This window comes from Typopeltis vanoorti, chromosome 15 (genome assembly GCF_054136105.1).
Source record: "Typopeltis vanoorti isolate ZY-2024b chromosome 15, IOZ_Tvanoo_1.0, whole genome shotgun sequence".
NCBI classification, from domain to species: Eukaryota; Metazoa; Arthropoda; class Arachnida; order Uropygi; family Thelyphonidae; genus Typopeltis; species Typopeltis vanoorti.
This window is the reverse complement of record NC_143563.1, coordinates 34,036,554-34,051,142: the sequence shown is the minus strand read 5'-3', so window position 1 is coordinate 34,051,142 and position 14,589 is coordinate 34,036,554. Positions and strand designations below refer to the sequence as shown.

The window sequence follows — 14,589 nt, the reverse complement described above, 5'->3', positions numbered from 1 at the left end:
GCTATAAAACAACAAAGGATGTTTATCCCCTTATTTTCTATGCTATAACACTCATTCAAAAGTTTATAGACCTCAATCATATTACCCCTCTTTCTCCTGTTAACCAGCAATCTGTCCTCATAATCTATGTCCCATAATCCGGATATAATCTTTGTAACTCTTCTTTGCACCCTTTCCACAGCTTCTTTATCCCCTTGGAACCCGGAAGACCAAATCTGCGCACAGCAATCCAGGTGTGGTCTTATCAAAGCCTTATAAAGAGGCAAAATTACTTCCTTATCCTTATATGTCAAGGTTCGCTTCAACATAGCAATTATCCTCTGAGTTGTATTTGCAACTTTTGCTATGTGACCTTTGAACTTTAAATTCTTATCCATCAATACACCATGATCCCTTGCCTCTTCAGTTTCTTGTAGCATAACCCCGCTAATATAATATGCCGCTGGAACTCTAATCACGCCAAAGGGCATTACTTTACACTTACTAACATTAAACTGACAACCATTTTCGTTTGCCCAGATTTCCAGTCTATTCAAATCATTTTGTAATTGCTGAATATCAGTAGCATCCCTGATTGCCCTGCCCTTTATCATCAGCAAACAATTGCAAATCTGATGATAGACCCTACTTGATGTCATTAATGTATAGATTGAACAATAAGGACTGAACCCTGAGGTACACCACTGGTTACCTTAAATCTGGCAGATTCACACCCACTGTATCCACTTTTTGATATCTGTCCGTCAACCATCCCCTGATCCAAGTCAATAGATTATGTTCCAATCCCATATTCTCCAGTTTACACAACAGCCTATAGTGTCGTATCCTTTCAAATGCCTTAGAAAAATCCAACATTATCATAGTGTATCCATTCCCTTTATCCAACTTGGCCGTAACATTGTTATAAAATCTGAGCAAATTGCTAAAACATGACCTTCCTTTAGCAAACCCATGCTATTCTCTGCAGAGTATAGAATGCTTGTCTACCCATTTCTGTATGCGAATTCTTACCAACTTCTCTAAAATCTTCACTACCACACCAGAGTTACTAATAGGTCGGTAATAGAAATAGTTTGACACATCAGTTTTTGTACCACCCTTGTGCAATGGAACAATCATGCATTCCTTCCATTCCTGTGGTATCATTCCTGAACTGAGACTCAAGTTATACAAATGTGTGAAAGGCCTAGCAAATTCAGCTGAACATTCCTTTAACAAACGGGAAGATATTCCATATGTTATAATAGTTCTATTTTACTGTTTTTGACAGGGACAGCTTGTGAATAGGCACTACGGAACTGCAACACCTCCATTTTTTTCTCGATATATAAATATATTTATTAATTTATTTATAAATATATTTTGTCATCAACAATCCTATACAATACTGTTGATGATAAAATATTTTAATTTTATCATCAACAATCCTATACAATTCTCTTATTTTGTATAAAAAATAATAAAAATCCATCGTGTATCACTTAGGAGGGCGAAGGAGGCTAGCAGCACTGTGTTTACCACAGTGTCATATTGCTACGCGCGCAAGCATATGCACGTCATAGTGAGATGCGAGCTATTAGCGTAATGTGGCACTGTCCGTCGCGCAGTTCCACTGTTGTTTTGCAGTTTGCGCTAGTAGTAGGTTTTTATCGTGTTTACTCCGTTTCTTTAAATATGTGGACATTTCAATTAAAGGATTTAATTGTAATGTCCAAAAATTGTAAATCCATTCCTTTCATTACAATTAAAAGAATGGGTTTTATTTTTCAGTAATTTTGAATTATACTAAAATCGATAATAAACAATATTTTTTCATGAAACAAAACAAGAAGAATATATTTTATTTTTAAGTAATTTTGAATTATACCAAACCGTATAATTTTATCGATAATAAACAATATTTTTTCATGTTTAATTTTTTTTTTTAATTTTTACCATAATTTTGATATTTTATCAAAACACGTATACACTGTACTTACAGTGTGTATGTATATTTCGAAAGTTGCAACACCCTCACGTTTCAAGCCACGAGCCGACACTGGTTTTTGACAAAAACCAGTGATTAATTTAAGGGAAATAATGTTTTTGTTCCATTAAAATCAGAGATTTATTTATTTACTATTTAAAATCGTGTAGAATAGCAGTTATCAACTGGTGGATATCATCTGTGTGTAATCTTGATTGTGTTAGAAAGAAAAAAAAAAAACATATTCAGTATTATAATTTTTATTTGGAAAACCATATATTTTGCTTTCTTGAAAATCACCTATGAGGTGAGCTATCTTCCACAACCATCAGAATTCAAAAGCTTACTACAAGCTGGCAGCCTCAATACTCGCAGTGATAACAAATAAAGTCAATAAACATTGAAGTAAAAAGAAAAGTAAAAAAAAAAAGTAAAAAAAATGAGGTCAAAAACATTGTTTAAGTTTATTTTATTCATTTCAAAATTCAAATAAAAAGATTTGAAGATGGGGTGAATTTTTATGGTCATCAAAAGAGATATGGTTAAAAAAGAAACAAATAACAACAAAAGAAGAAGAAAAAAAAAGACGAGAAACACTAATAATGAATATCTAAATGGATTTATTCTGATGTCGACACACCTGATCTGATCACTTTTTTTTTCTAATAATCTCAAGCGTTTACAGTATAACTGCATTAACAACGGGAAAATGTTGGTTTTAAACAGACACAACATAAACTGCAATTTACGTTACTCAGTATAACTACATTAACAATATGAAAAATTTTAAACAAGGACATGTTCTAGAAACAAAGCAATCGCTGCTGCTTTTGTAAAGTATGAATTTTGTTGAATAGCAGTTCTGTCATTTCTGACTAGGTTCTCTCTCTCTCTCTCTCTCTCTCTCTCTCTCTCTCTCACACACACACACACACACACACACACACATTAGGAAATAATAATTGTTTTTATGATCGTAATAAAAACGCTAAGGCAATAAAATATATGTTTATTCAAATATTTCACAGAACTTTTTCATGCACACACTGACAGACAAAGAGAGAAAAAGAGAGTTCTATTGAATGAAGTGGCATTGTATTCGCTTTCAGTTCTAACAGGCGCAATTTTCAGATTAGCATGTTCGCCAACTGTTGATAAATTATTTCAAATGTTTACTTTTCATTTTTAAAGCGAACAGCTAATAGTCACTATCTGCTTCACGCATTATAGACGTAGTCTCATTTATTTTATTTTATTTTGCACGACATTCATTATTACAGTAATACCCAGATTTATCTCGCTAATCTACCTGTACACCTTTATCTGCAGTAAATCAACCCATATTTAAACTCAGCATGCACTTAAGCACGCGTCAGTTGAACGCTTTGCATCGAACGAAGAGGCACAAAGATACTAGCGTCAGTTCTACTTCGTTAGCCGCCATTCTTACTCAAGCAGAACAACACGTGTGGCGGAAACACCTAGGTGCCAAGTGAGTAAACTATTTAATATTTCACTTTAATGGTAATTTTCATTAAATATTTTTGATGTTTGTAACATACATATAGTTTTAAAATCCCAGGAATATTACAAAACATTTTTTTCATTTTTATTTTATGTATATTACCACTGGAGGCGCTTTTACGTCGTTGTGTGAAAACGCGAATAAAACAAATTCTTTTGGAAATACAATACAAACATAAAATAAGAATAATAGCGAAAAATTATGTAGTCACATTGTTAAGTGAAGACAAATGTCACAAAATTCCTGTTAAATTAACGCATAAATAGCATTGAATGCATGTGCGGCAAAGTTTATTATCATTATTATTATTAAAAATGATTGCAGCAAGAAAATTCTGAATATCCACTGATGACAATAGGATATAATAATTAGAATCAAGTAGGTTCTTTCAGAACGCAGTAATTAAGAAAATGAATAGGACTGAATTAGGGGAAAAGTCAATCCGATATACCCTACTTGAGCCCAGTATTTTTCCTATCTTAATTAACCAGTTTATCTATATTGGTTCATTGAGATAAGAACCGATTCTTTTAAACCACTGGACCCCAGCTGGTCAGAAATTTCCACTTCATGGAGATCTGTTGTCCCGATGTTGTGTGGAGTCCAGTGGATTGAAATATAAGAAAATTTGAATTATGCATATTGTTTCATAAATTACCAACTTGGAATCCATACGAGTTGAGGTTTCTGATGCCGCATATCTAGGTAATTTATAAAAAATTCACTTCCTAGTATTTCAATTCCATGTAAGTTTTTATACAACGATAATGAAAATGAGATTTAACATGTTAAGAGACTCCTTTGATTAGCAATAAATTTAAGTTTAACATATAAGTAAAATAATTGTAGAACATTTTGCAGAATACTACCGAAAATATTTATACTTTTCGATTTTTTTTAAATATTATTTTAAGAAAAATGCGAAACAGATTTGAAATTTCAAAGATATAACCTGGATTAAACAATAAAAAAAAAATTTTTTTTCTTTCTTTCGTCCATGATTGCGGCAGCGGGAGATCTAAGGAATATGACTCCGATAAGAGTGTGTGTGACCTCTGTTGAAAGATAATACCAAAATGACGCACTAATTTTGCAGTTATTTTGGCCTTAGATAATGATAGTTATGTTAATTTAAAGTAATCCCCTTTTCCTTGAAAAAAAAAACTGAGCCATATAAATTCTCACTTTCCAAATTATCATGCGTACGTATGTATCATTGCTTCACTGTTCGATTTTTCTTGCTTTCGTTTTATGTATTTTACCAATGCTTTTCATAGGATTTAAGGATGAATAATTTTTATTCTTCAATGTTATACACCAAGATAGATTGCGGTATATATAATGCCAAACATTCATTTGTTATTTCTATTCAAGGGGTACATTTGAGTTATTTTTCAATTCAGTAGCATATTCCATAGATGCTTGTTTTTTCTTGTTTATCTTAATCCTGAAGAACTCAATATTTGTATTGACTCAATTTCATTGCGTTTATGAAATTGTTTCAAATACATAGGGCTCGCGAGAACAGCAAACAAAACACAGCCACAAAGTACGGCTTAAAAATCAATGTAAACAAAGCCAACAGACCAGTTGCCACATGTATTAAAACTACTTTTTATGCGAGACACATATCGACACAGGAACCAATCATCGTAGTAGTGTTTTTGTGTGTGTGTGTGTGTGTGTGTGTGTGTGTGTGTGTGTGTGTGTGTGTGTGTGTGTGTGTGTGTGTGTGTGTGTGTGTGTGTGTGTGTGTGTGTGTGTTACAATAGCATTCTTAGTAGGAGAAGAGATTCGAGTCATTACTATTTATTTTGAGTTTGCTTATTAATAATTTGACATTATTACAGCCTTTCACTAAAAAGCCTTAATAATGTCAATGGTTTTTCTGTGGTCTTCAAACTTTCAACCTCGATGAAACCCTTCTCTCTAAATATCATTTTTATGGAACCCAATTCAGTATGGTCCATTTTACCGTGTGTTTTTAAGTATAAAATATATTAAATTTTTTGAATTGTAATATTTTCTTATTATTGTAATATTAATTTCAACTGTAATATGTACACTCAAAAGGGGACATTACCCTCCCTACCTGCTAAGGTGGATGAAATAGTTAGACCACCTTAGCATTATTCATGGATCAAAACATCATCGGCATTCTACTTTTTATCATGTAATTACTCTCATCCACTGTTAATTCCTCCGCGATTTTAGAACCATTAGCGGATTAACTGGAATGGAGCGACCTTCTTGTCACTTGACTTAAAGTGTTACTTGGAATTTCCTTTACTGTCCTTCGACATTTGACCTTTTTTTTTTAACTGCACAATTTATTTATTGTGTCTTTTCCCCAAAATAAAAATGAATTTCACATGTGCGAAAAAACCAGAGATCAACCTTTGCAATGAGTTTAGCAGTAGTAAATTTACTGTCTTTTATTCTTCAAAATAGTGCAGTGGAACAAGACAGTTTATGTTCTTTCATTTTATTGACAATATTGCAGAAATTATTTTTGAAAATTATGTTAAATGTTTATCATTTTTTAAAATAACATTTGTTGAAATAAATGCGACCCTTTGCTTTCTTTCCTTGCAAAATAACATTATATGGATCGTCACACTTCGATTTTAGAAACGATTTCTTTTTTTTAAATGAACAACAAATAATGTTAAATTGCATTACTCGGTTTCCGATTGTGAGATTTTTTAATATCAAAAATTGATATCCAATGATATTTCAAAAGGAACTCTTCGCCTTCGTGTTTTGCTTAAAATTGCAATAGATTTTTATAATAATTTATATATTTATTTATTTATTTTTGCAGTAGACGCACATTACTATAATATCCAGTAATTTTCGACATACCCACAGTGCTTAACCACTGTAGATATGCTGGAAATATATGAAGGATGTCCTATACGGAACGGATTCAAAATTCAGTGAATTAATTACATAACTACTTTGTCTAAATTTCTACTGGTCTGAAAGTTTTCGCAGTGACAGTATTTAAAATGTATTACTTCATTTTACCCTTTAAAAAAAAATGAAAAAAAATGGCAATAATTTTGTCGTATCCGTCGAAATTCCGGACTATTTCTTTACAATCTAAAATCTGTTTATAATGCATGCCACAAAAAAAGAAATTTCAGTAGTATTCTACCGCCTCTGCTTGCTATTTCTGAAATAATTTGTCTTAGAAATTCTCGATTACACTTCGCTGTTTATATGCTTGCGTATAGCCAATAATCTAAGCCATCAATCAAAAAGATTGATGGCTTAGATTATTTTCACTGCTATTGAGAAAGACAAGAAAGAGAACACTTCCCCAGATGTCAAACCAAATTGCCTTAAGCTGTGGTGCAGAATGCATCAAGAGTATCTTGTTTCGTTTTCAATTGTTGAGTAGCAGACATTCTCAACAGAAATACAGATATATTCTTTTACAGGCTGATACAGTATTTATACCAAAATAATTTCTTAATTTATAATACTCACAGTTTAAATTTTATTATCGAAAAATTATAATTATTTGATACAATTATCTTGAAAAAAAATTATTTGAATTCCTTAAAAAAAGATGCATGTGTTACATAACTGTTGGGGAGTTGTCGACCTATTTCAACCTGCAGATATTTCAGAGAATTTATTTTATCTGAAAATAAATTATCAGAACAGTTAAACTGTTGAGTTATTCAGTTCAATATAAACTGAAATGTTTTTATACCTTCGTTCCACTTGGCTGTTTATATGCTTGCGTATAGCCAATATATGCAATATATCTCTGGCCATTCTATTGTATATGAATGCATGCGCTCAATTGACGTAAAGCTACTATTATGATGGCGAAAAAAAAATTTTTTTTTTTCATCAGTCAATTTTTAAATACTTTTCTTCGATATTTTTTCCTTAAATAATAATAAAAAAGAATGATAACATTTATATTTCGGTTTCAAAAATTGTTATCAATAGCCTACGCAGTGCTGTCCAAGTGCAGAGGTTGTCTGTACTTTAAAATTTAACTTATTATTATTATTATTATTATTATTATTATTATTATTATATACCAGTAGGGTATTTGAGTAGTAAGAAAAATTTAACACAACAGATATACTATATGCCTCTAAATTATGCCCACCGATTTATCACTTTTTGAAGTTATATCAACATCTTTCCAAACCACTTAATGTTAGTGTAAGACCAAAGCAACTAAACTGAATACAATTTTAGGAATCAAAACTTAAAGTATATAATGCTGGATTACCAGAACAGTTCTATTATAGGTTCGATTTTAATTAACAACTAGAAGAACTTTTCTAGGCTTTTTTTTTTAAAAAAAAAGGGAATTGCCGAGTCAGTTCTTCTTTGGTGTGCAGGAAAGTAAGGCTCCCCCACCCGATAATCCTAGTTTATTTTTATTGTATTTATTATTATTTTGTTTTAATTTTTATTTCCGGATTTCAGAAAAATAGCCCATACAACTGTTACAGACAACAGTACCAATATTAGCATTTAGGATTGAGAGATGATGGTAGTTGTCTTCTACACTTTCTACCCGGTGCTTCTGAAATCATTGGTAACTCTGGTCTCAGCTTTCAGTGACAGTTAAGGGTAAATGCTAGCCACCCTCCGATTTCAGAAAGTTATTTAATACTAAAAAAAGTCTACCTCCTCCTTTTGGGAAATAAAAGGAGTTACAGCACTTATTTTTTATTTTATATTGAAAGTACATTTAACTAACGTATTCCAATAAACTAATGAGAGACCCTTCAATTCTAAATTTTGTTTCACTAGTTTATAAACGGTAATAAAGATTGAGTGAATAGCATTGATTATTTTGTCACGGCAAACCTTCATAAATCCGTGCATCACTTTGTATACAGATCTTTCGGCAAAGAGATAAATAATATTTTTTTTTAAAAATAAAATATGATCATTTTTTTTTCATGCACTCGAGCGTGTATGTCGACACAAACCCTACCTGAGTCAGTGGGAGATTAAAAAAAAAAAAAAAATGGGGGGGGGCAATATTTCACCACTCCTTTAACGTGCTAGGCTTAACAGCCATCACGTCGAAGTTTCCAATTGTCTTCATGTGAACATAATGAATGTTTTAAAGGTTCCAGAAAACAAGAATAAGAAGCCATAGCTCAATAGCAAGACCTATCCTAACATATGGTTCAGAAGCCTGGATTATAACTCAAGCAGATAGAAAAAGACTGACAAGCTGTGAAATGGAGATTCCTGATCAAAACAACTGGATATAATAGACTAGATTTCAAAAGAAAGAAATAGCAATATCTTAAATGAACTTGAGGTGATATCTGTCTTACACTACATCGATATATATATATAGAAACAAAAAATGATATATTTGAACTAAAGCTAAAATATATGAAAATGGAGATCTCCCAGAAGATCCCTTTCCAAAATCCCTGATAATAAATCCTCCAAGAAAGTAAACAGTCTCGGATGTAACCAACACAGAACAATAGCTCTAATTACACACATTAGCAAAATCCTATTAAAAATAATACAAAACCGAATATATAAAAGAATAGATTCACAACTAAAGGAAGACCAATATGGATTCATATCGGTCTTCGTTTTAAAGGAAAAGGAACAAGAGAAGCAATACTAAGCCTGAGAACTATAATCGAAAAGAGATGGAGATAAACCAAAAAACATATATATGCTTTATGGATTAAAAAAAAGCATTTGACAAAGTTAGTTGGAAGATGATGTGGATTATTATGAAGAAAGGTGACATTGACTATAAGGACAGAAGAGTAATCAAACAGATATATGTAAGATAAATGACGCAGCTGGTCAAATTCTTGGCGTTCCAGTGGTCTTGGAAACGAATTTGAAAAAGGACTTAAGCCAGAAGAAAATGGAAGAAACCGTATATATTAGCTGTGGAGTAAGACAAAAGTGCATATTATCATCCTTGCTCTTCAACATATATTGAAAATGCCATCAGAGAAGTTAAAGAAAAAACAAGCAGTTGCATAAAGATTGGTGGAGTGGAAATGTTTTGCTTCAGATTTGCAGATGATATTGCATTCATAGCAAACAGTAGAAGACTAAAAGAGTTAATTAAAACAACAAGTGAAATATTTAATAAATACCATAAAAATAAATGTTGGAAAAAAAGAAAATTCTACTGACAAGCAAGAAACCAAAGATCATAAAGAAAATTTAATTAAATGGGAAAGATATAAAACAAGCAAAGAATTACAAATACCTAAGGAGTGCAATAAATGAGAAGGAAGATCAAAAGAAGACATAAAGATAAGAATAGGCAAAGCAAAAAAAAAAAAAATCAATAAAATAGAAAAGGTATTAAAAGGAAACTTACGTCTACAACTAAGGGAAAAACTTCTAAAAACTTATGTATGGAGTATGGCAGCGAAACATGGGCAATGGGAACAGGAGATATTAGAAGACTGGAGGTATTTGAAATGTGGTGTTGGAGACGAATACAAAAAGAGGTGCTTAAGGAATTAAATGAACCCAGAACACTAATACAACATTAATGACAAGAAGAGGCAGCTGGGTTGGACATATCTTACGATATGAAAGTAAGATATATTTTGTGTATAAGTCTGGCGAGAAGAATAATGGAAGGGAAAAGAGAAAGGAAAAGATACTTTGATCAAATAAAACAAAGCACTGGACTAAAAACATACTACGAAATAAAGAGGAAAGCAAACAGAAGAAAAGAATGGAAGGAAATGCTGCTGAGCGGCCAGTCATTAGACTGATGCAATAGAAGACAGTAGTTTTAAACTACCCAGAAGGCGAAGGTATGCATTGAGACAATAGCACCCAGAAATCAATGATTGTGATTGGTTATTGTCAACTAATCCAATCGAAAGTTGTCATTTGTCATGAATTACATACATGTTTTGCGTGCGAAGTGTGAACTGACGTGTTTAGGACACCGATATAGACAAGTTTTTAATATATAATTTTCTATAAATAATTTATAACTTTTTTTTTGCCCACATTTACAATGGAAAACAGTGTTGACGATCTATACTAATCGTATGATTATAGTCGGAGGTTGGCACTTGTGTATAAGTAAAAGTTATTTTAGCCTTTCTTTGTTTCAATCCGGAAAAATAATAATTTCCCAAGTGATTACTTTTTCCGATTTCTGTGCGCAATACACGGCTGCATTTAAAAATCGTATCAAAATTCAAATTATCCTTGTCTCACTAATCTCACCACCACAAGGAGTAAACCCTTTGTGCTTTTCACATAAACGGCGCGCATGAAGCATGGCTATTGTTCATTCGACCTTTATGCTTTCCATATTTAAATTTATATTAATTGATAACTTAAACTATTCAAAGTTATCCTACAATTAATTGCATTGGACCAATTAAGATGAGCGTTGATGCTCCATGCACTCTTAAAACTTTCATACATCGATAAAATTGCAATCAGACAGTCAAATTGACGTGAATTTTGTAGCTCTGGTTGCATACATATCAGTGACACGCGACGCCATTGATATATGTAATTTTGTCTTGCTCAATGTTTTCTTTTCATGACTGTTGTTTATTTTTCTCGTCACCGAAAAAAAAAATAGTTTGGCTTCTTCTGGACCAAGACAATCCACTATATTCTAGCAAAAGTATTAATAAGGAGTTTAGGCACGACATTTCCTCAGAATCTCTGACATTTTTAATGCGATAGCAAGTCATAGCTAGCTGAATGCATTGATTTTTTAAGATTGCCCAAGATAAACCCAAATTTTTCATTTCTGCAGATACACTTGGCGTCTTGAAATGATACATAACCCTAATCTTGAGACAAAGTACTCATTTCTGGCCTCTGCTAACCATAATGTGCTCCCACAAGAAGACGAAATTCATCCACTACCTAAAGACAATTCACAAACCTTTCTGCAATCGATGTTATTCGAATTCACAACCTCTTGGAGAAGGGAGACGCTATCCATTCTGCCAACCAGGACAATAATGGAATTACATAAGATGTAACTCCTAATGTTCTAAATCCATGTGCATTTTTACTTCATTAACTGGATCAACACACGAACGATTGCGTTGCTCCAATACGATGCCAAAGGCATCATGCTGCTTTGAAATGACAATGTACTTCAAGATGATTATAGCATATTTTTATATATGAAAATCTACAGCATATTGGTGCAATGTCCAAATTATAAACAGAATTAGAAATTTCCCCGATAACTTGCCTTTTAGTGACTTTTTAATTATTGAAAGTCAATATAGTGGTTTAAATTTTTATTTATTTTTTCTGATATCTTTGCAACTTCTATAGACTCAGCTTTTTTTCTTTTTATTTGAGTGGTGACCGAAATTCAGTATTTCTGATAGCAATTTACTAAATTTCTTCTCCTTTTTAACATTTTCACCTCATGCAGATTGTTGTCCCTTCATGCATTATCATTGACGTATTGTCTAGCATTCTTTAAACTTTTTGTACAGACTACGCGCAACATTATATCACTGTTCTATAAAAATCCTCATCTTACCGACATTATAGAAAATACAGTTCTGATGCTTTAAGTGCTAGCTAATATCATTAATATACGACCATTTCTGATTCAGGACTTTCCTCTGAAGTCCTGAAATCGTCGAAAGTGCTGCACGCAACTACCAGTGACAACTAGGGATAGAGATCAGTTGCTTACATATTTCCAAATTCAGTTAGGCAACCCACCAGAGGCGGTTAACCAGTGGGGGCAGGTGAAAATTTTAAGTGGGGGTGCTGCATATACAAAATGAAAAAAAATTTTTTTTCTAATCAGTAACCAATTTATTAATAAATAAATTTACATATTAAAAATTGCTTTATTAAAAATATTTAACCCTCACCACGAACACACACAATGATAAAAGTTTCTTATCTCACATAAATAATGCGCGCAGGCATGCGATTTATCTGTAGCGACACTACTCAACGAGCAGTGTCGGATTCACTTGTTATGTACAGTGACGAGTGCAAACGAATATCGGAGAGTTTAGCTGCAATTGGCCGAACACGATAGTTTCGACACTGAGTTAGATCGCAGTGCATTTGTTTCGTGTAACGATAATTGAAAAAAAAATATATATAATTCTTTTCATATTTTCGATAGTGACACTCGTCAGTCTTGTAGCTATAATAAATATAAATAAACAATTATATGTTTTTTTAACAGAATGAAATAAGTATCTGTAGCGACACTGCTCAACGAGAATTGTCGGATTCATTTGTTACGTGCAGTGACAAGTGCAAACGAATATCTGCGAGTCTAACCTGAACTGACAATGTGATAATTCCGACACTGCGTTAGATCGCAGTGCATGTTTCGTAATCTAAAGCGTTAATCGAACAATTCCAATTATTAACTAGTCAATCAATGTCGAAACATAAGCTGTAACCTTTAACATGTTGTATGGCATTTATATAATGTTCTAAGCATTGTTATTATTTATAAACACAAACAAAATTTAATTTTTTCATTTTTTTCTTGGGACTGCTGCAGTGCTTATGTATAAGCCGCCACTGGGGTTAACCCACATTATATTGGGGAGCGATATGGTAGAATATTAAGTATAGAATTTACGTATTTTTATTTTCAAATTCGTAATTTTTATTTATTTTTATCTTTTAGAAAAGTGAATAATAGGAATGAATAGAATAAAAATGTAAAGGTGTACAATTCTGTACACCCCCCCCCAACACACACACACACACACACACACACACACTAATTTTATGAGAAGGAAAAAACCCCCCTCAGCTGTACTATTGTGTAGCAGACAGAGATTGTATACAAAAATGCCGTAGCGTAGTCGGTAGCGACGATGCCCTATGTCTGGAAAGATTCTGGCTTCGACCTAAGCATGACGAATATAAGAATGGATTTTCGAAGTTCTCAGATGTTTTATGTACTTACGATATTACATTTAGTGCTACTGAAATAAAGAGCCACTTCAATATATTCACAGCCGAATATATAGAAACTACAAGAGTTTCGTGCCGAATATAGAAACTATAAAAAGTATCGGCGGATCTAAGCGTAAGCAACCTTTCAGCACAGGGGCAACTTCGCTATGAGATGCTGTCTGCAAGGAGATGTGCTTTGCATTAGGGAAAATACTAAGGAAAGTGATCAGAACTTACTCCACCTTTACCACGAGTTTCCCCTGACCTGAAAGGTTACTTACGCTTGAATCCACCGATACTTTTATAGTTTCTATATTCGACACGAAACTCTTGTAGTTTCTATATATTCGGCTGTGAAATAATGTTGGATTAAATATACACTTAATTTGTATAACATTTAGTGCTTTTAATAACTTAAGTTTTTTACTTACTCTTTTTTTTTTTTTTTTTTTTGAACAGCAGCATACATTTTACAATACTTTGTCAAACTCTGTCATTATTGCACACACCTTCCAGAGTTTGGCTTAATCGTTGAATAATAAATCACATAAAATAAAATATGCTTTCTTAGTGGTTTTAAAATAATCGGGAAAATGCAACAAAATTCCCAGAGTAAGAATAGATTTCTGTAAATTTTATTATGAACTAGAGAACGATTTTCTATCTTAGATTTGTTTTTAATAGAAAACTTATACTAGGCTGACCATATTTCAGACAAAAACGGAACATTGGAATGGCAAAAACGGGATGGGGGTTATGTAATATTCTATATTCATGGAAAAGTAAGACAATCATAAAAAAAAATTACTTTGCCCAATATGTATGGTGATAAGACGTTGGTAATTATTGCTTCTGATTTGGTACTTGCTGAAGAAAATTTTGGTTCGTAAATTTTATTGATCAATGTCGACAAGCTGTCAATTGCGCAAAAACTTTGGCCGTGACCCACGGTATGATAAGCAACAAGAACTCACTTGCTGCAATTTCATCACTTTCGCCTATCACCATCACGTCTCACCATAAACGAGCTATTATTATTATTATTTTTTTCTAAACTGAAGCCATGTTTTCAGCATCCTCATCATTCTGGCTTTTGTTTCATCACTGCACAGCTTGTCCAGTTTAATAAATTAAAATTCTTTCTGGAGATCGTCATTAAAACTGCAGTTTC

General features: G+C 32.6%; 1 protein-coding gene across 1 annotated transcript in view; it reads left to right on the top strand.

The window, feature by feature from the left end:
- Nucleotides 1–3,369: 3,369 nt before the first annotated feature.
- The window catches only part of Naprt (nicotinate phosphoribosyltransferase), a 282,374-nt gene continuing 271,154 nt past the window's right edge, over nt 3,370–14,589 (top strand). The window contains exon 1 of the mRNA XM_090404880.1: nt 3,370–3,458. The gene's annotated coding sequence lies outside the window, so the exon portion shown is untranslated. The remainder of the gene's footprint in view (nt 3,459–14,589) is intronic.